This window comes from Elephantulus edwardii, unplaced genomic scaffold (assembly GCF_000299155.1).
Source record: "Elephantulus edwardii isolate Elephantulus edwardi_28Jun2011 unplaced genomic scaffold, EleEdw1.0 scaffold00015, whole genome shotgun sequence".
NCBI classification, from domain to species: Eukaryota; Metazoa; Chordata; class Mammalia; order Macroscelidea; family Macroscelididae; genus Elephantulus; species Elephantulus edwardii.
Window position 1 is genome coordinate 17,382,002 of NW_006399765.1, and position 22,503 is coordinate 17,404,504.

General features: G+C 45.2%; 1 protein-coding gene across 2 annotated transcripts in view; it reads left to right on the forward strand.

The window, feature by feature from the left end:
- TOX2 (TOX high mobility group box family member 2) overlaps positions 1-22,503 on the forward strand; it is a 114,872-nt gene that overhangs the window by 37,985 nt on the left and 54,384 nt on the right. The gene's annotated exons all lie outside the window — the stretch shown is intronic.

Here is a 22,503-nt window from a genome sequence, read left to right on the forward strand (position 1 = left end):
GGTGTGAGAAGATAGAGTGAGGATCCTGCCCCATATGGTCTCTCGTCTCCAGCAGATGAACTTGAGCCTGGGGGGAAAGGGGGTCCTGGAACAGCAGGGGCTGAAACTGCAAGGTCCCTTGAAGCTTCCGCTTGAAAATGTCACGTGACACCTCCTCGCCATTTCATTGGTCAGGACACGTCACATGGGCAGTCCAGATACTGGGGACCCGCATCTTGATGGGAGGAGCTGCTAAGGACTGTGGTCTCTTTACTTGTGGGCAGCAATTGAGATGTCGTCTGTGCTGATTTGGTTGATTTCAAAGCTTAACTGCTCAGAATCTGCAGCTTCTTGTGGCTCAGTGGGCCACCCCTGGCTTTGTCTTTAAAGATAAACGTTTTGTGTATTTTTATTTTATTTATTTTTCGGATCTGACTGGTACAGGAGGAAATTGCCCCTCCTCCTCCAGCAGAGCATCTGGTGGATTCAAACGGCATACCTCTGGGATTGCAGTGCAGCTTCTTGCCACTAGGCCATCAGAGCTCCCTAGGGTATTTCTTTTCAGACTTTAAACTCACACATGTACACGTGCGTATGAACATCTTCTCACAGTGTATTTTCTCACCAATTCTGTTTTTCCAGTCACTGAAGGATTGGCATAACCATGTGGGGAAAGTCAGTCCCAGAGCCCACAGGGGATCAACGGGAAACGCCACATGCTAAATCGCATAAAATACATTTTGTAAAGACATTTAATGTCTGGTCTTCCACATTGGAGATCCGGGTTTGAGGCTTGGCCCGTGCACTTATTTGTCAGTAGAGGCTTCTGTGTGGCTTTGATGCTAATTTGTTAAGGTTTCAGCTGTGTTTCCAGACCAAGGCAGACTAGGAAGAAAGGCCTGGCAATCTCCTGCAATAATTAACACATGAAATCCCAATGATTCAACATCAGTCAGATCTGCAGGACGGATGTACATCCTAGTGCACGGGGTTGCCAGGCTTCAGAGCCAGCCACCCCCCCCACACCCCGAACAGCAGCCCTGTTTGTTTCATGGGAGGCCCAGGACCCGAGTGAGGAGCCATTTCTGGAAGGTGCTCCCACATTTTATCATGTTAAAAACCTGCCCTCTGATGTAACCCTTCTCCTGAAACCATCTCCTTTATTTAGAAATAGTGCTGAGCCCGAATCTCCCCAGGGCTCTATATTCTGCCGACTGTGTCCTCTTTTAAAACCTTTCTGACTGTTCTTAGGTGCTCGAAGTCTCTTTTGCAAATGTATCTCCATTGTCTGGTTTTTGCAGACCTCCACAAAATTCCCGTAGAACTGCTTTCACGTTGACGAATTCTCACTCCCTCAGCCCCTCCCCAGACCTTGTTGGATTTTTATACCAGACTTAGCCTGGATGGTCTGGGGATGAAATGCAGTTCTCGGTGCAGGCTTCAGCACCCTCAGCCTCCTCTTGGAGCTGAAGACCTGGTAGAGGTCACATCTCTTCCTGTTGAGAGAAGACTCTATTCATGCCTTATAGGGATTGATAATCTCTGGCTGTAAATCTCCTTCCTGGGGTGACCAGTGAAGGGGTAAAGAGACGAGCTTGGAAGCCAGCAGACTTAGCTATTCTAATTCCAGCTCTTTCACCAGTCAGGTTCACTTATATTTAAAAAGTGATTCCCGATTTCCATCAAATGAGAGCTTGGCGAGCTCTGGTGGCCTAGTGGCAAGGAGCTGCACTGCAATCCCAGAGGTGAGCAGTTTGAATCCACCACATGCTCTGCTGGAGAAGGAGGGACAATCTCCTCCCGTACCAGTCAGATCTGATTTGATGGTACACATACACACAAATAATAATAATAATAATAATAATTTTAAAAAACCCAATGCACACCCATGTTTATCGTGGCTTTGTTCACAATAGCAAGGAGTTGGAAACAACCTAAGTGCCCATCAACAAATGAATGGATAGAGAAGCTGTGGTATATTCACACAATGGAATACTACACTGCATTGAAAAACAAGGAACTCATGCAATATTATTCAAAATGGGTGACCCTGGAGGACATTATGCTGAGTGAAGTATCTCAGTCACAAAAGGACAAATACTGCATGGTGCCACTGTTGAAAGTAGGACTGACCTCGGGCTTGGGAGGAGACTGAGAAGGATGGGTTCAATAATGTATACTGCATTGAAACAGGTGAGGGAGTAAACTGTTTAAGAGGGGAAATTATTAGGTGTTTTTGTCATGACAGGAGTCCAGAGCAAAGGCTGTACAGTGGAATGGACCTGGGGGGAGGGATTGTAAAACAATGAAAGAACTTTTCTTTTACTTTTCCAAGAGGGTAGTGTACTAGGGGGGAGCGTTTGGAGGTGAGAAAAGTGCAACAATGAATGAATGGAAATCCAGAGTCTCCGTAGAAGCTGCACTGCAATCTCAAAGGCACGCTGATTAAATCCACCGTCTGCTCTGTGGGAGAAGAATAAGAATTATCCTCCGGTGCAATTTACTGTTGCTGAAAACCTGCTGGAGGGTCAGCTCTGAGTTGGTTCCGACTTGACAGCAACACATCAACGACATCAAATGGGACGAGTAGCCCCTGCCTCCGAGGGCATGTAACAGAAGTGTCGGTTCCTTACCTGGATTCCTCTTCCCAAGCCGCCATCAACTACATCCACTGTCCAGCTGCTGGGAGTGTTGTCTGCGAACTCACACTTGCTCCAGTCTCAGGAAAATTGGCTTCACCCAAATACCAGGATGTAGGAGGGGCAGTGGGGTGGGAAAGGAGAGGTTCTCTTACTTGCAGGGGGAACCAGCTCTGCACACCTGCACTGCCATCCCTGCTCCAGAATGCTCTTTGGGATCCAGACCTTGACTTTGCTGAGCTTCTTCCCATGCTGCTCCACGGCTCTCCCTTCCCCATCCCTGAGAGCCTCCTTGAGGAAGTCCCTTCTGTAGCAGCTAACTCAGACTCTCCTTCTGGGACACCCAGCCTAGGACAGTGTGTAAAACACTGGTGTTTGAGAAAACTTGCTTGAACTTACATATGCATTTCTTCTTTTTATTTATTACCACTAATACAAGTTGTTGTTGTTGTTGTTGTTGTTGTGTACCTACCATGGAGTTGGAACCAATCCATAGCTGACCGTCCAGCGGGTTTTCAGAGGCAGGTAATCACACCAGATGAGATTGTCCTTCCTTCCCCTGCAGAGCAGCTGGTGGCCTCGAACTTCTTGCCTTCAGGATTGCAGCGTAGCTTCTTGCTTCTAGGCCATGAGTGTTCCCTACTAATACAAGCAGTCCCTGATTTAGGACATATTGGAGCGATGATGAACCGTACTTGTTCTTGTTTGGTAGAGGGTGGAGATCGGTTAACATCTTATAGTTAGTAGCTCCCATGGGCTATTGGTAAGGAGTTGCACTGCCAACCCAAAAGCAGGCAGTTCAAATCCACCAACTACTCTCCACAGGAGAAAGACGGGCAGTCCCTCCTATGAAACTGACAGCCTCTGAAGCCCCCTCAGAGGGTCAGTTGGTTGGTTGTAGCTCTGTGACACTTAGCAACAACAGCATGGTTAGTGACATTGAGACACATAGTTTGCTGATGTTTTAATTTTCAAGCACCCACTGACAGATGTTCAATTTTATTATATCAGGCTGAGGCAATAATGAGGGGGGAAAGAGGTTCAACTTACTATGAGAACTGAGTTACAATGGTTGTTAGAATGGAACCCTCTCTGTGTCAGGTACCGCGTGTGCTTTGTTGACACAGTGAGCATCCTGGGCCCAGTCACAGTTCTGTGCCTTGGGGTGTGCTGCTTCCTCTGATGGGAACCCCCTAGCTATTTTCACCCAACAAATGTCTATTTGTTCTCTCAGGAATACTGTAAATATCACACCCTCATTAGCCTTCCTGGCTATAGGGCGCGGTTTTTATTCTCATGGCTTGAAAAACCACATCTAAAGATTTCCGAGCAAGCTCTAGTGGCCTAGTGGTAAGGAGTTGTGCTGCCAGCCCAAAGACAAGTGGTTTGATTCCATCAGCTTCGCAATGGGAGAAAGATGGGGAGTCTCCTCCTGTGTGATTTACAGCCTCTGAGGTCCTGCCAGAGGGTCAGCTATGAGTCAGTTCTGATTCAGTGGCACATAACAACAACAATAAGGATTTCTGACTTCTGTTTTCCTAGGAATTCTTGAAAGAGAGAGAGAGTGAGAGTGTGTGTAAGGGGGGAGAGAGGACCGCGAGATATCAAATACATGGAGATTGAATGATCTGATCAGATTTGGGGCTTGGAAAGCTGTCAATGGTAAAAGAAGAGTCAGAGGGAGCAGTTGAGAGGATATGAAGGGGCCAGATAAAAGGTGATGCCCTACCTGGTCATGGAGACAGAAGTGACAGATGGGGCTGTAATATTTTTGTAATATTTTAGAAATAAAGTTGGAAGCTCTTGATGACTACATATGGACAGAGGGGCAAGTAGAGGGGTAAAGAATGACCCCCAGGTTTCCAGCATGAGCCCATTTCTAAGCTCCTGACACCTTTTTCTGAGTTGAGAAAGGCCTGGAAAGGGACACGCTTGGTGATGTCAGACTTGGACATGTTACATTTGCAGTGTTTATTGGGCATCAGATGAAGATGTGTGAATAGGTAGGTGGATCTATGAGTCTGGGATTCACAGAAGTGAACCTCGGGAGTGGGTGAGGTGCATGGAGAAAGGAGTACAAGAGCTGTGGCACTTAAGTCTTGATCTCCAACTTGAAGGAAAGTAGAGGAGGATAAGACTGTAGGTGAGGAGTGGCCAGAGAAGTGGGAAGAGAGCAGAGTCTTAGAAGTCAAGGGCAGAATGTTTCAAGAAAGGACAAATGTTAGATATGCATCTCCTTCCTTACCTATGGATAAATTAGAAAGAAACCAAAGGTGTAAAGGTACTTATGGATGAGATCAGAAGGAGCAAGTCTCTGGAGAAGGTCATGATGCTTAGAAAAGTAGGTCAGTATAAAAGGGCCTCAGGGAGATGGGCTGGCACGGGGATGGCGGCCATGGGGTTAAGCACAGAAGCGATTGTGAAGAAGGCGCAGAACCGGGCCATGTTTTATTCTGTCATGTATGTAGTGTCTCTTTGGGTCTGAGCTGACTTGATGGCACCCAACAACAACAACAATGGCAACGAAGGAAGTCGTGAAGTCACTGGATGGGGGATAGGGTGGGAAGGGAGAGGGGGAAAACATGTATGATATACTTCACAGCTTTGAAACAGAGCAAGACGTTGCATGACTCAAATGCTTAACAGAGAAATTCTTAGAAATTTGTCCATACATTTAAAAAGAGGCTTTTGTAGAGCCGAATTAACATAAAGTCAAAAGACAAATGTAAAAATTGGGAAAGATTTTTTACTCATGGTATCATCAAAAGATTTATTTCCCTAATACTTAAGGAACTCCTAGAAATCAAGTAAAAGCCCTTGTAGAAAAAAAGAATGGGAAAGATAAACAGTTTCTAGAACTGAGATGTGTGTGTGTGTCATTTAAATATATGCAAATATTCTGAGGCTAATTAATAGGACAAAACGTTACTTTTCAACTTTTCAGAAATCCGAGAATTTGATAAATGTGCTGTTCAGAGCACAGGAACGAAACAGCAGGGCTCAGGTGGTCAGATGGTATGAGCAGGAGAGAGTGGTCCTTGAAGCTGGTCCTTGCAGCCTGGGGAATCCTGAATGACTCGGAAGTTACGATGTCCTTCCAGTAGGGGGCAGTGCAGGTGCCTGGAATGGGAAAAGGAGCCAGGGACTGGCCATGTGTTGAGGTGGGGCTCAACGCCATTGCCTTCAACTCTGTTGAAATCTCCTTGGACCTCAGTTTCCTCTTGTGAGTAATGGCCCCTTGGATTGTCCTTGTTTTCATCCAGGCCTGAATGATGATGGCAGTGGTAATATTGTCAGTGGGCACCATTGAGTTGATTTCAATTCATGTGACCCAAGCACCCCCGCTCTAAATGGGTTTCTACTTTAAACTTTACGGAAACAGGTTGTCAGTTCTTTCACCTGAAGAGCCACAGGGTGGGTTCAAACTGTGAACCTTTTGATTAACAGACAAGCTCTTAGTTGGCCACTGTGCCCCCGAGACTCCTTGGTGGTAATGATCACTGACATTTACCGCACAGTTCCTTGGGAGAAGACGTTGTGCTGAGTCTTGTACCTGGCTGGTCTTGCTTCATCCTGACCTGTAGCCCTGATGAGGTCCCCATTTTACAGATGGGGAGGCCACCACACACAGAGAGACAGAGCGAGCTGGCTGAGTGAGTCTTTTGGAAAAACAATAGTAACAACAAACCCAAATTCCCAGTAAATATACCGGGAGGCAGGAGACCTCCCTGCTGTTGTTGAAATCTAGATTAGGTTTCATAACTCAGACCTCTGAATCTGTGTACATTGGAAAGGGCAAAGATGGCTCAGCTTTTATTGCTTTAATTAAAACCTGGGTGAAGAGCTCGCGACTCACATTAAAATGAAATTGTGTTTTGCCTGCTGTGGTGCAGAAAAGGTAACAGCAGCGATTACTGCAAAGATTACAAACAATCAAAGAGAAGGGGCCTTTTGCGAGCATTTCCTATTAAACCCACAAACATCACACTTTAAAAATAATTACGGTGGTGTTATCGGAACATGATTCACGAATTCTGAATAAATATGAGAGCCTTAAAAGAAACTGCTTTGAGACCTTAGATTGTGTTCAAATCTGATGAAATTTAATACCGCTTCTCAGCGGGAGAATAAAATGCAAAGAGGGGGAATCCATCATATGTATATGGAGAGAATGGAGTATATATCAGACTGAAGTAATGAGCTTTCCCATCAGCCCTAAACGTGTGCTCAGAGGAACAGACCAGCCTCTCTTGTTTTCATTGAGAGAAAACGGCAGAAAAGGAGTCAATACTGACATCTCACCCATCTTAATTCTGTCTTCCAGTTGCTAAAATATGTATCTTAACACTGTTAGGGATTCCTGCTCCAATATGTGTAAATAGTTCAGGACACAGGCATGAGGGGACATTTAAAGACAAAATTGTGGGAGGACTGGTCTGCATTTATTGTGTTTGCCCCATAATAAAGGTATTTTTGATACAATACAGTGAATGTTTATCGCCGATAGTTTTGTTTCCTTCCAACTATTATTTAAGAAATTGAATCCCAGGAAATGTTCACTCTCTCTTAGTGGGGTGGAAACAATGAAGATGGTGCCGGGAAGTTTCCTGGTTGGACGAGGGGATGGCGGTGAATTGGAGCCTAATTTCAGGACTTTTTCTGGAAACAGTGCCCCTCTCCCTTTCTGGCCACCTTGACCTTGGCAACCCCCAGAGAGCCCGGGTCTTTTCTGGGGCAGGTGGGAGAGTCCCTGATTATTTCTCACATTTGTTCACTGCTGAGTTCATTGTTCAAGTTCACTTTGTGACCAGAGAGTGGAAGTAAGGCAGGATGTGGAGAACTTTGCAGAGGGCTCCGGGACTGTAGTGGCTGGAGGGTCCAGACCTCTTTTCATACACTCTCACTCTGCACCCTTAAATGGGTCCTTTGTCCTCTCTGGGTTTTGCTTCTGCATCTTTGAGTGGGGTTGGTTGGCTGATTCTGAGGTGGCCTTTCCAGATTATGGCACGTGCCTGAGAGATTACAACTAATCCTCCATTTCCTCCTCTATGTTCTACCTGAGAACCCAGCACAAGTCGGCCCAAAAGGTCAGAGACTGACCATCTCACCTAACTCAGTCCCTCTGCTGGTGCTGATGGAACAGAGATGGAGGCTGGTAAACCTGAGTGAGGTCAGACCACCATCAACAACTGTGAGGGGTCATAAGACGCACAGTTGGGTTTAAATTCTGGTGGACACGTCTGGACTTGCTAGGTGACTTTGGCGAAGTTAGCCAGCCTTTTTGAGCCCTGCCTCCTCCTCTGGGGCATGGAGGTTGCCAGAAGGACATGGGAGAAGTCAGTAAGAAGTGTAAACACCAAGTGTTCACTCGTGTGCCTGGCACATGGAAGGTCTTCAGCAAACGGTAGTCAGCACAAAGTTATTATCAGAATGCCCGTTTTACAGGAAGGGGGTAGAAACTGACAAGAAGCAAAAGCTAAGCGATTCCCAGAAATTTAAGGAACGTATCGAGGCTCACCTGCTCAGGAACTGGCATATGCGGGAGTCAAATACACACCAGAAACATCAACAAACGGAAGACTGGCCAGCTGATGTGGCATATTTATTATGTGAAGTGTTGAAACGGAAAAGATCATATCAGCTGTGGTGCTTTTACCATATGCCAAGAACTGCCCCCCACAGAGTAACCAAATTAGTCAAAGCTGCCTCTTAACAATTTCCACCCTCCTGAGAATGTTCCTGCCCTCCCCATGCCTCTCCGTTTGGGTACCAGTCCTCCCACTCAGGGCCCCAGCCAGGGTCAGCTGAGAGCCGTAGGGTTCTCTGAACCTCCATGGCTCAGGCTCTTGAACAAGGCCATTCCCAAGACCAGAAGGTTGAGTGGACATAACATAAACACCCATCAGCAGGCAAATGGTTAAACGAAATGACACACAGACAAGCAGTGGAACATTACTCACCCAGAATAAGGATAGACAAACAGTGGAATATTACTCTCCCAGAATAAGGATAGACAGAGTACAAATGGACCTTAAGGATAACATGCTGAGGGAGACAGCGACAAGAGGACAAGGATGGTGTGCTCCCATGGATGTGGATACTCACCTTGGGCAGGTGCAGAAAGATCACGGTTGAATGGTGGTTATCAGGGGTGGGTGTGAGGGGGGAGAAAGAATCGCTGTCAGGAAATACTGAATACCTGCTGACGGCAGTGGAAACGTTCGCTGTGGATTTTGGTAATAGTTGCACAACTTGATTGTTGTCATTGAGGCCCCTGAATCAGTTAAAATTGTTGCACTGGAAAACGTCTTATATATCGTTTTACAACAATCAGAAAAAAGGTCTTTAGGTGGTTCCACCAACCAGTATCGCCATCACTCATAAACACAAAGCTGGGGCGGTGCCAAGAATGAGAGTCCAAGTGGGAGGCAGCTGCCTCTGCCTGGCCTGCTGTCCATCCTTTATTTGGCCAATTCCTGGGCAAGTGTGGAGCTTCAGGGACTAGGGTGAGAGGGTCGAGGTGGCAGGGTCAGGCTCTGTGTGACACCAGCTTCTGCCACCCTCTCAGGGTGAACTTAACTGGATTACTCAACCTTCCTGGCCTCACTTTGCACCTCTGTAAAATGGGAGTGTTGATACCCCCTGGTAGACAGCTCGCATGCTTAGTTAAGGAGCTCTGGTAGTGCAGCAGTTGAGTGTTAACTAAATAGCTGATGGCTTGAACCCACTAGTCGCTTTATGGCAGAAAGCTGTGACAGTCGACTTCTGCAGAGGCTACAGCCCTGACCACCTTGTGGGGCAGTTCTGCTCCATCTGGTGGGGGAGCTGTGAGTTCGAATCGCATCGGTAACCGGATGTGGTGTGGATTTGATAGGCACTTAGTGATGTGTCAAGTACAAGGACACAGTGGTGATTGAGGTAGAGAAGGACCCTTCCTCCCAGGGCTCCTGAATCTCGTGTTTTCCAGGTTTAATTTGCACACCACACCACAGCTGGGCTCAGAGTTTCAATACCAGCACGTCTTCCTGGAGTCTGGAATTTTCATTTGTTTAGCTGATGAACCTGCAGAAATTAGACATGAAAATAGGCCGATCAGGCTGACTGAATGCGTATCCTTTGATGTCTTGCTGACCCACCCAAGAATGATACCCATTATCTTAGTTGAATTATCTTGGAGAATAGAAGTGTTTTGACTTAGCACTTACTATTGCTTGAGACCCTGATCTTATAAAGTTGTTATCATGTAAGTTTTTTGACTGATAAAGACGTGATTGGTTTTTTTCTGGTGTAAAAGGGAACCCCAAGGAAACAGTTTCTTTGCCAGAGGACATTAACCGGCTCTGAACGGAACACCAGTTCTGTTCTTTCTTTAGCACCGAGAATCACTTAGCCTCTCTTGCTGTCTTTGAACCAGCTTTACTGTTCACTCGTCCTTTAGTAATTAAAACATTTTTTGGGCACATTTTCATTCTGAAAGACAGATTTTTAGCTTGGGAAAATGATACATTGACACTCCTGTCGTCGTCTCTTACACGAGGTCCCACGTGACCGTTCAGAGATGGAGCAGCAGGGCTTGGTCTACGTCAGGGCCACGCATGCCAGCCCCTTCATGCCTAAGCAGTGAGGTCACAGCGTCTGTGTTTGGGAAGAATGAGAAGAATGTCACCTGTCGGGGAGAATGGCAGGGAACTCATGACACAGTGGAAATGTTTCCCAGTCTTGCTTTACTGTTTCGTTGCTACTTATGGGGTCATTGTTAGGTAGTGGGAATGAGCCTCGGAGCGTTTTTCCATGGGGCAGACCTGAGACCTGTGGGCAAAAGAATGGAACTCCAGGAGGAGGAAGAGGGGAAGAAGTGAAGGCTGGCATCTGAGTGTGCCACTGCTTGCGACTGGGAGCTGGATGTGTGTTGCGACTGTTGGTAACGTCACTACGCTGAGATGGGCCTTGAAGGTGGGAGTAGCTTGTGGCTTGTGGTTATGCTGTGAGACACACAAACAATTAAGCACATTTGTTTTATTCTTTCCGTTGCCAGATAGAGCAGTGGGGAAGTGTAGTAGGGGATGAGTCGGGTGGGGAAAGCATTTTAAGATGTGGGAAAGACACTCCCACAAGTGAAGCTAAAGTAAAAAAGGCAGAAGATGCCAAGCGTTGGCAAGTGTGCGGAGAAACAGGTGCCCATGCATTGCTGTGTAAATCGGTGTAGCCACTTCTGAAGACAGCTGGCTCAGCACTGTTGCACCAGAGCTTCTGGTCCAGCCACTTTGGAAAGCCTTCTAGATGTTATATGGACTACTTCATGGACTTTCAAAAGAATGCCTCTCTTTGCTGACCCTCTACGCACCTCATAATGATGGCTTTTTGCAAAGACCAGCCCCTCCTGGTATCGTGCCCCACGGATGTGAGACAAAGTCCCACCATCCTTGCCTGTAAGGAGCACCTGGTTGTATCTCCTCCAAAAAAGGGTGACCTTCAGGGAGTTGCGTTGACACAGAGATTGTAACAGCGGGTTTAGGCACAGCAGAGGGCTGTAAGGATGGCACAGAGCTGGGCAGAGTTCCATTCTGTTGGACGGAAAGTCCCTGTGGGTCAAAGCGAACTAGTCAGCACCTGACAACAAGGGTTATGCCTCCCGCTGCAGCTGTGAACACACCAGCCCTTTACAGTCCAAAGAGCTCAGCTTCCTGGGAGAGGAAGGCTGGTGTTGGGGCCACTGTCAGATTTTCAGTTTGAGTTGGTGGCTGATGAAGCATGCCCTGGTGACACGAGTTAAAGTGCTTGGCCGATAACCAGAAGGTTGGCAGGTCAAGCCCACCAGCTGCTCCACAGGAGAAAGACATGACCGTCTGCTTGTGTCAAGGTTATTGCTTCGGAGCCCTTGTGGAGAGGTTCTGCCTTGTCTCACAATAGGGTCCATTGGAGTAGGAGTTGACTCGCCAGCAGTGGGGTTCATGTGGGTGGATGAGGCACTGTGGGATTGCCCCCACTCGGACTCATTTGGGGAGCAGGTGACACGAGCTTCCTTGAGCTGCCCGGCTCTTCAAGATCCAGCCTTCATGCCTCCATTTCTGTATGGGCAGAGTTTAGTGAATATTTGAAAAATTGGACATCTCTTTAAAAAATGGGGGAGGGGGTGTATACTGATGCTGTGTTATGGCTGGAGCTCTGGTGACATAGCGAATAGGGACCTGTACCTCTGCTGACTCAAATCCTCTAGCTTCGGTGGGAGAAAGATGGGTAGTCTCCTCCTGTGCAGTTTACAGCCTTGGAAGACTCAACAGTCGGTTAGCTGGGTCGGTTCCCTGTCGACAGCAATGAAAGAGACAGAGAGATGCAGAAGATCTTATTGATGGAGTATTTCCAGAAGTGTGTAGAAAAGCACTCCTTTGTGCACAGACACACACACACATCCTTGAATGCAGATCACACATGCTGACATAGACATGCACTCTTCATGTCCACTTTTCCCCACGTAGCATCGCAGTGCACTCTGGGCTGCATTTCTTGGTGCCTGAATGTCTTCAGTGAAATGGAGATAATAGCAACACCTGGCTCTGGGGGCTGGAGCGGACAACGATCGTGTGCATGAGAGCAGATGCACATGCGTGTCTGCGAATGAGATTTTGATTTGCTTTTTGGTTTCCCATCTGCCTCCCTTCTGGACTGTCATGGGAGCAGGGACCATGTGTGTCTGTTCATGACTGAGAGCCAGCATCTGCCACATAGTGGTGATTGCTGTCAAGTCGGAACCGGCTCATAGCCGACCCTCCAGTCGGTTTTCAGAGGCTGTAAACTCCACGGGAAGAGTTTGTCCATCTTTCTCCTGGGGAGCAGCTGGTGGACTTGAACTGTATGCCTTTGGGCTGGCAGCACAAATTCTTACCACTAGGCCATCAGAGGAGCTGGCTAGTACCTGAGTGAATGCATATGTGATCAGCTCCCCACTGGCACAGTCACACGCCCCTTTGCGCAGACCTTGGACCTGTTCATTCATGGCTGTGGACACATTCAGGGACCCACCCCTGGACTTCACAGTTACCGGCATCAGGAGGGTGTTTGGCATTTTGAACTCAGCATTAGAAGTCCAGTTTGTGGTTCCACGTCCAGTTTGTGGTTCCACATCCAGTTTGTGGTTCCACGTCCAGTTTGTGGTTCCATGTCCAGTTTGTGGTTCCACATCATTGTGTGAACTTGAGTAATTCTCTCTTCCTCCCAACGATCCAGCACTTCCATCTGAGATGTGGCAGAATGAACACTTGACTATAACCTTCTGCACCCAGAGTCCGTTTTTAATGCCTAAGGCTTTGCAATGCATCGGCCCTCAGGATTATCTGCGCCAGTTAGAAATGCAGCTCGTGGGTATGTAGGATGGGTGCTAGCATCCTGCTCTGGAGGGTCTGAGCCAGGCAGGCCCCTGGGACAGCACAGACTAGGGGGCATTCCTGTTCAGCCCACCATCACAGACCTCAAGCACTCCAAAGGTCCTGTCCCCCGAGCTCTGGTCCCTTCATCCACATGCTGCTAGACATTTTTAGACAATGCTGCTTCTGTAGTTTCTAAAAAAAAAAAAGTACTTTCCAAAAGGTAAGAAATGAGAGAGAAAAAGGAGCTACAAATAGACATAATTCTTCCAGAAGCTATTTTAGCACTGAAACAACCAGAGAGCTTACTCATCATTTTAAAAAGGAGCCCTGCTCATCTCAAGCCCGTGTACCTGCAAAGCAAGGCGCAGCACGGGTGCCAATCCGAGCTGGGCTTTAAAAACCCATGGTTCAGCTCCCCCTTTGTTACAAGTCATGGGGCTGAGACCCAGAAGGGAGCAGGGACTTGCCCAAGGTCAAGGAGCCTGTCAAGTTGGAGCCGGGAACACAGCCTTCACTGGGGAGTCTTTTCCAAGATGAAGAGAGAGGACCAAGAGACCCTCCTGCGCCGGGGGAGCAGTTTTGTACTGAGCGGCGCTGCTGCGGGAAGGGTGACTTCAGATGTTTGCTGACTTCTTGGATCTCAGGGAAGGAGGTGCAAAGCCCAGCCTAGGACCACAGTGGGTCATTGCTAAATGCGTCCATCCATGCACTCCGAAGATACCTACTGTACACCCACTGTGTGCCTGATGGTGCTCGAGGTTCTGAACGAAAGACTCCAGATTAGTTCATCAGGAACTCTTTCATTCAGCAATCATTTCATAAAGCTCTACGATGTACAAGGGCACTCTGGTGGCCTCGTGGTAAGGAGTTGTGCTGCCAGCCCGAAGGTTGTACCTCTCGGGAAGTTCAAATATGCCAGCAGCTCCGAGGAAGAAAGGTGGGCATTTCCAGCCTCAGAAATCCTGTGGAGGGTCCGCTGTGAGCTGGTACTGAGTTGATAGCAGGGAGTCTGAGGTTTTCTATTGTTGTGCTATCGATTTGCTTTCAACTCATTCAACCCTATGTACAACAGCCCTAAACCTTGCTCGATCCTGTGTCAACTTTACTGTCTCTGACACACCTACCAGTCACTGAGTCGGTCTCTCTCGAGGGTCTTCCCCTCCTGCGCTGTCCCTTCACCCTCCCAAGCATGATTTCCCTCTCCAAGGACTGGCCCCACCTTGCAACATGTCCAAAGAAGCTGCGCTGCAGTCCTGAAGGCATGTGGTTCGAGGCCACCAGCCACTGTGCAGGAGAAGGACGGGCAGTCTCCTCCCATGCAATTAACTAGCTCGGAAAACCCACTGCCAGAGGGTCAGCTATGGTTCCGAAAAGACGGAACACAACAACAGCAACGGTTTTCTACAGAGAGGGAAAAAAAATTGCTGACCCTTTCTCCTGAACAGTCAAGAAAAAATGTCAAAGGGGAAGTTGGCGTGCAGTTAGAGAAATGCCGTGAAAACAAAGTGGGGCTCCACCACTTACTGGGAATATGAGCTGCTTTATTTGTGAAATGAGGCCGACAATCTCATATCCCAGCCGAGTTCTTAAGTTCTATCAGAATTACTTTTGTCTTGTTTTGTTTTTTTATTGGGATTTTAATGAAAGTTTACAGAAATGTTGGGTTTTCATTCATTCATTCTTGCACATTTTCCTCCCTACCCACTCCAGTTCATTTTCTTAAATTTTTTTTTTTAAATCTGTGTACCGTCAAATCGGATCTGACTGGTACAGGAGGAGATTGTCCCTCCTTCTTCAGCAGAGCATCCAATGGATTTGAACTGCACATCTCTGGGATTGCAGTGCAGCTTCTTGCCACTAGGCCACCACAGCTTGCCAGTTCATTAAAAAAATAAAAATCATTCATTGTTGCATAATTTCCTCCCTCCCACCCCCATCCCTATTCTGCTTTGCTATGCACTTCTTTTTCTGGACTATTGTCATACATATAATTTCTAATCTTGCATTCCTTTTAAACAGTTATTCCCTTATCTGTTCCAATGCAGTGTTCATTATTTATTTCCTCATTTCTAAGTTTCCCCCAACCCCATGTCAGTCCTGTTTCATAACAGCGGCATTATGCAGTATTTGTCCTTTTGTTACTGAGATATTTCACTCAGCATACTATCCTCCAGGGTTACCCATGTTGTGTATTATAAGTTCTGTGTTTTTCAATAGCAGAGTTCAGCAGAGCAGCAAATAACAAATGTTGGTGAGGTTGTGGAGAGATTGGAACCCTTATTCACTGCTGGTGGGAGTGCAAAAGGGTGCAGCCACTATGGAAGGCGATGTGGAGCTTTCTCAAAAAGTTGGAAATAGAAAGACCGTTTGACCCAGCAATTCCACTACTGGGAATATACCCTAAAGAAACTATAACAGCCACCCAAGCAGATAAATGCACACCCATGTTTATCACTGCATTATTCTCAATTGCAAAGAGACAGAGACAGAAGCAACCCGAGTGCCCATCAACAAATGAATGGATAGAAAAACCAGGATTGCTTCTTGACACAGAGTGTACCCAACTGCTAGTCCCTTATCTTTCCGGGGGCTCAGGCCCTTCTGCTCCAGGTGTGTCTGCCTGTAAAACTGCCCTGTCTTTAATGTGAGTCAGGCTGTGTCCTGAGCAAGAGCATTTGGGGATTATCATGTATATACAAAGATACAGTCTCAGGCAGTAAAGCGCATGTCCGATATGGCTGCCTGCCGTTTCCCTAGTAAGATGCCCCTGTCTGCTCTGATCCAGACATTTCAGGGGCAGGAACGGCCACAGAGGATCCGTGATCAACATTGTCGTAGACAAGCCGTGGGAGATCATTAGGCATCCTCTTCTGTTCTCACTGCTGTGGCTCAAAGATGCTGCCAGTAAATAATGCCTTAAAAAGCTCGTCAGCTCCCCCTCCCCTCCAGAATCCACATTTCATTTTGACTGCATGGCTTTGCACTCTCATTAGGATTATACGGTATAGCCTTTTCTTTTCATTTTTCATGTTTCCTTTCCTTTTTCCCCAAGGAGCATCTTTAGTCCAGAAAAAAACTGACAGGCCAACAAGAAGGCATAATTGTACTGATTTTCAGAAGTGCTTCAATACTCCAGATCTGATGTACTGTGAGACAGGAATCAGAAAGATTCTATTAAACGTCTGTGGGACGGTGACACAGGGGTATTATCCGAGATGATTCAGTCATTATGGACACAGACAAGCCTGGCAAAATTGCATTTCATTCCCCATTGTATCCATAAAACCACTGTGCACATAATAAGCTGTAAGGCGGGCCCTCCTCCAGTTAACAGCAGTTCTGGGTTTGGGTAAGATACCATTTGGCCTTGTTTGGAAAACAGAGTTAGGAAACAGTGAGTTTATACAACAGTCTTTTAACTGACATTTTCTTTCAGGGTTTGACCTGTTAAAATGGTAGATCAGTTGTTAAGAGTTGCCAAGCAGCTGGCTTCAATGAAGACACCCCCCCTCACTCACACACACACACACACACACACACACACACACAGTAACAAAGTATTGCTGGTCTGAAGCATTTTCATTATCGTTGATAGGTTTCAGTCCATTGTTCCAGCTACTTTGTATTTTGAGTGCTTCCCACCTAGGTGGGCTCATCTCCCACGCTCTACAGGACACTGTAACCCACAGAGTTTTCATTGGTATAGTCTGTAGCCTGTTAACAGTATTAACCGAAAGGCTGCAAGTCTCCGATGGTTCAAATCCTTCAGCAGCTGTTTGGGAGGAAGAGGGACAGTTCTCCTCCCCTAGTGATTTACAGCCTTGGAAACTCGTTGGTGGAGAGAGATGAGTGGAATTTCGATGATGGCAATGACTTTGAATTTGAGTTTTGGAAACTATATGACCAGACTTTTCTTCCTCGTTTGTCATGCTGTCCACTGAGTCCTGTCCGCCATGGGTGACCTGGTGTTTGAAATAATGGTGACAAGAACTTCAAACATTGTAGCAAAATGCAAATCACCTCACAGTAAAGTAAAACTGGTAGATGGGTAGTGAGGTAGATTGGTAGAGTGGCTACATAAATCATTGTCTAAACCGTGGTCCTTTTTATAATATACTAGTTTTAAAAAAATACCCCAGGGCAGGAGATGTAAATGAGGCTGTCCATGTTGAGAAGGTACTGATTGGGGCAGAACACCTAGAGAGTCAGGCCTTCTCATCCTGGGTCTGTGGGACTTTGAATAAGTCACTGCTCCTTTTTGAACCTCACCTTCTTCATCTATAAAATGGTCTCTTAGTTACCCAGTGTTCTCCCAACAGAGCTAGCATATGTCAGTGGCTGGAATGAACAGAGGTTTTATTTTCTCACAGTTCTGGGGACTAGACATCCAGATTAGGGGCTCAGTATATTCTGGTAGGTCTTGTATAACATAATGTAAAAATAAAATATATATATATATTTCCGAACACGGTCAGATTTACAGATACAGGGGTTAGGATTTCAACACATACTTTTAAGGAACCCGTGACAAATGACAAAATCATTTCATGGTTGTTCTGCTTGCCATCTGGGATCTTTTCCTTCTTCTTTGAGGACTTCATGTTGACGTGCTGTTAATGTGCTTTCACATCTGTTAACTCATAAAATTCTCTTGGGTGTCAGTTTTAGTTCCACAGATAAGAAAATGAGGAATAGGCACTTTGGATAAATTGTCTAAGATCTTCCTGCATGTTAAGTGTCAGGACTGGAAATCCCCAGGTCTGTCTGACTCCAAAGCCAGTAGTCTTTCCACAGATCCAAAAACAGCTGTGAGCGGGCATGGAGTTCAGGAATATTTGAAGTTTATTGGGGAGGATATTTGAAATAGTTGAAAGCATTTTGAAAACCCCAGAGTCCTGTACTAATTAATATTAGGTGGTGTTGGTGTTGCTATAACTCTGCTCTATTAAATCAACTGTATTCTGCTGGGTACTGGACAAGGGCTCATACCCTCCCACCACTCATCTTGAACTTGCTCCTGAATCACCCTTCTCTGCTTTGGATGACGTCTCTGGCAGATCCCATGGGGTGGGTTTTTTTTTAATGTGTTTGCAGCTCTAGATTAAAGCTTCAGTCTGATAAGTCAGCCCGTGTGCTCTGGTCCTGCCTGGGTTATGGTGCTCAGAATCTGTCATAGGGGTAGGGATGGTCTGTAACCACATCTTCCCTTGATCCCCAACTGCTGTTTCCTCTGCTGTAGACTCTAGGGTCAGGGCAGCATGAGGTGGAGTTAAAGGAATGAGGTCAGAACATCTTACCTGACCAGTACTGTTGATAACTTACTATGGGTGCCCTTTGTCTTAGCTGCCTTCACATACTGACTCTTATGCGTGAGGTGCACCCACCTGGAGAGAGTTTAACCTCTTGAGACTCACCTGCTGCTGGTACACCTAGCTAATGCTGATATCTTCTTGCCCTGTGAGGCTATCACCTTGGCTGGAGTCTCTCTGGATGCCCAGACCCTGGGTCCCTTCCTTGGCATTCACTTCCTTCTCCAGGAACTCAGGACTTTGATTTTGTGCGTCATGACTGTGCTATCTTTTTACCAATCTACCTACCTATCTTCCTTCTGTCTATTTCTCTCTCTTTGTCCTGCTCCCTCTTACCTTCTCTGTTTCTCTCTCCTTGCCCCGCCATTGCACCATTTCATAGGCTGTCTCAACAATCCTCCCACCTTCTGGAATCTCCATGTGAGAGGCAGATACCAGTTGGTGTCCTCATGAGACACTCAACTCCTGAAGACACGCACTGGAATCTTAAATAAAACCAAAACACCCAACACACAACCAAGAACAAAACCAATGTCTTTTCTTAGCAGGCTTCACCAGGAGTAGGTGCAGCGTCTTTCCTGCCTTTCCCCTGAGTCTCTGTAAGGTGTTCTGGTGGATCCTTTCTGACTTAACCTGCGGATCGGAGGCAGGAAGGGGCCTCTGCCTCTGCTCCTCCAGAGTCTTCCTCACTCTGGCTCCACCTTTCACTTACACAGCATTGTGGTAGGTAGTGGAGATTCACAGTCAGAATGTCAGGCGTGTAGAAAATATTAACTAAGATAAAGTCGAAAACCACTGACTTATGAAAGGAGTTCTTCGCTGAGAAGATATTCTAATAATTAGTTTGTTAAAGTAGTTGCTGGCAAATACAGTCAGAAAATGCATAATCTGGAGAGGATAAAATTGATGAATGGGACCTTCTAAAGATTAAATCCGTGTGCACATCAAAAACTCTTTCCAAAAGGGTGAAAAGAAAACCTAACAACTGGGAAAAAACATTTGGCAATCCCATCTCAGACAAAGGTCTCACTACAACAGTTTACCGTGGGGTCTCCGGAGGGTCAGCCATGGGTCAGATCTGATTCTACAGTAAACAGCACCACAACAACCGGGCCTCCAGAAGAAAAAGACTGATAACTCAATTACAAAATGAGCAAAAGACATAGAAAGACTTTTCACAGAGGAAGACATTCACATGGCCAACAGACAGGTGAAGAAATGCTCAAGTCACTGGCAATTAGAGAGATGCAAATAAAAACCACAATGAGATACCATCTCACTCCAGTAGCAGTGGCAAAATTTAGAAGGGCAGCAAGCAGTATATGTTGGAGAGGATGTGGAGAGGTGAGGACTCGCATTCACTGTTGGTGGGATTGTAAAATGGTACAACCACTCTGGAAAGCAGTTTGGTGTTTCCTTAAAAAGCTGAACATAGAAACTCTTTATAATCCACTACTAGGAATATATCCTGAGAAAATTAGAACTGAAACACAAATGGAGATTTGTACACCAGTGTTTATAGCAGCAGTATTAATATTCACCATCATAAGAACATGGAAACATCCCAAATATCCAGCCACAACCAGTGGATTGAAAATTGTGGTATGTCACACAGTGGAATACTATGCAGCACTCAGGAGCAATGATTTTGAAAAATAATGCATAACTTGGGAGAGACTGGAGAGCATTATGTACTAACTCAATCTCATAAGGACAAATACCACACAAGACTGTTATTGTAAAAATAGAAGGATTATTACTAAAACATGTATGAGAAGAAGCCAAAGAGGGAAAGGGTGGAAGCAGAGGCGTGGGGAATGTAAGGATAAAATCATAGGGTTGCACAATTTGGTGGGTGGAGGGAAGAAGTAAAGGAAATGGAAAAGATTGAGTAGGAACCTGAAAAGACAAGGTAATGGTGAGCATAGTCCAATGGTGATTAATTTTATAAAACATAATGAATAGAAATGATTATATGAAACACAATGTGAACGAAGAATAGTGTGAAACACAATGTATACGAACTTTGTAAGCAAACCAATATAAAATAAAAATTCTTTTTAAAACTACAAACTAAAAAAAAAAAAAAACCAAACAAACAAAAACACCACCAAAAAACAAAAACCAAAAAAAGTTTACTAGGACTGGAAAGGTTGGTAGTTTGAACCTATCCGGAGACACCACAGAAAGGCCAGGCCTGGAAGTCTTCTTCTGTAAAGATTATAGTCAAGTGGACTCCGTAACATGCAGACTCCAAAGGAACAGACCACAAAACAAAAAACAGCAATAACAACAACAACAACAAAATTTAACCAACAGGAAGTACCATGCTTTCCTACTAGCCAGTTAGGAAGACTCACCCAGCGGAAAATGGGTAAGGAGATGAAGAGGTCCTGCACTCACCAGCCTATGAATAGCTACGACAGAGCCAGCAAATGAAAAATAAAATGAGCATGGGCAGGGGTGAAGGAGGGAAGAGTAATTTGTATATACCTGGCAGCATGGCTTTGAAATAGATCAAGTGGACAGTACTGCAAGAAGAAATTAATAAAATTGTAGACATCGTGGGCATTTCAAGCATCCTTTCTGAAACCAGTGGTTCAAGCAGAAAAAGAAAATGAATAGTTCTTTAAAAGATTTAAACAACAGAATTAACAAGCTGGAAATAATCAACATGTACCCAAACTGACCTTTTATGATATTACAAAGGAATTCTTAATGACTTTTCAAAATCGATATATGTAATAGTTTTCATTCCTTTCTGGGTACACCCCTCTTTTTCTCCTTGCCAGTCCCTGGTTTACCAATTTTATTAGCCTTTTCAAAGAACCAGGTCTTCCTTAAAGCTCTTATTTAAAATCCATCTTGTTTTATTATTCTTTATTCTACCAACTCTTGGTTTATTTTGTTAATTCTATTTCTAGCTTCTTGAGGACTGTGTTCATTTATTTGTCTTTCTTGTTTCTAATAAATCCATTTAAAGAAAAAGCTGTAAATTTTCCACTGCGAATCTTCCCCAGAATCTAGTGGATAGTGCTCTCATTGTTTGTAATGTTGTCATTTTCTCTTTTACTCCAGATTCTTTAGAATATTGCCCTAAAAATGTCCGAGAACATCTACCTCGCCCCTTTCTCCTTCCTTCTCTGTTTTTATTTCCCTCCTTCACTTCAAGCCCAGTTTCTGTCTCTGCTCTCTCCCCTTCTCCTTTTTTTCTTTGTTAATAACTAGGTTATTGCATTTAGATCCTAAAATGTTGTCTGAATCATTTCCACCTTTTGAAAAATTTAAGAGTGTCTTAGTATAGAGTCTGTCTCTCTCTCTCTCTCTTCCAAGTTCTCTATAGGCGAAAAAAAAGGAATGCGTTTTTTCAACCTTGGAACAAATCAAGAGTCTACATTATACTATTCAGATCTCTCCTTCCTCACTTCTGTTTGATTGGTTTGTCCATTTTTGCAGGTACTTTTCCAATTTTGCCAACACCATTTGTTAAAAAGGCTGTCGTTTCCCCACTTAACTGATTTCATCTCCTTGTCAAAAATCAGGTGACCATAGAAAGATGGGCTGATTTCCAGGTTCTCAATTCTATTCCATTGATCTGTGTGTCTGTCATTGTACCAGTACCATGCTGTCTTAACCACCATGGTAGTGTAGTAGGATTTGAAATCAGGGAGTAAGATGCCTCCTACCTTTCTTCCATTTTTAAGGAGAGGTTTGCTTATTCGTGGCTTCTTTCCATTCCAAATGAAACTGGAGATTACCTTTTCCATCTCATTGAAGAATGGGATTGGTATTTGTATTGGGATTGCATTAAACGTGTAAATTGACTTTGGTTGGTTTGTCCATTTTTGAACAGATGTTTTTAAGTCTTTTCCTGTGATTATGATTTTGCTAAACGCTCTTTGTGCTTTCAACAATTTTTATTCTGTCTTATTTCTACAAATTATCTCTCTCACTTCTAAATTTATGTTCTATCATTTCTCCTTATGGGATTGTATAGTTTGTCAGTTTAAGTATCCCTCCTGGTCTCTTTAATGGTTTCTTGCCCTGAATTATACTTAATTTGTTACTAATTCTGCCACTTAAGCTTTTTATTTGCCTCATATATGCTTGTACTTAATCTTCCATATCATTTTATTTTAGGCCTCTCTACTATAAATGTTGTGTGACTGGACTCAGTTCTTTAAAACAAAATATTGGCGAGCTCTGGTGGCC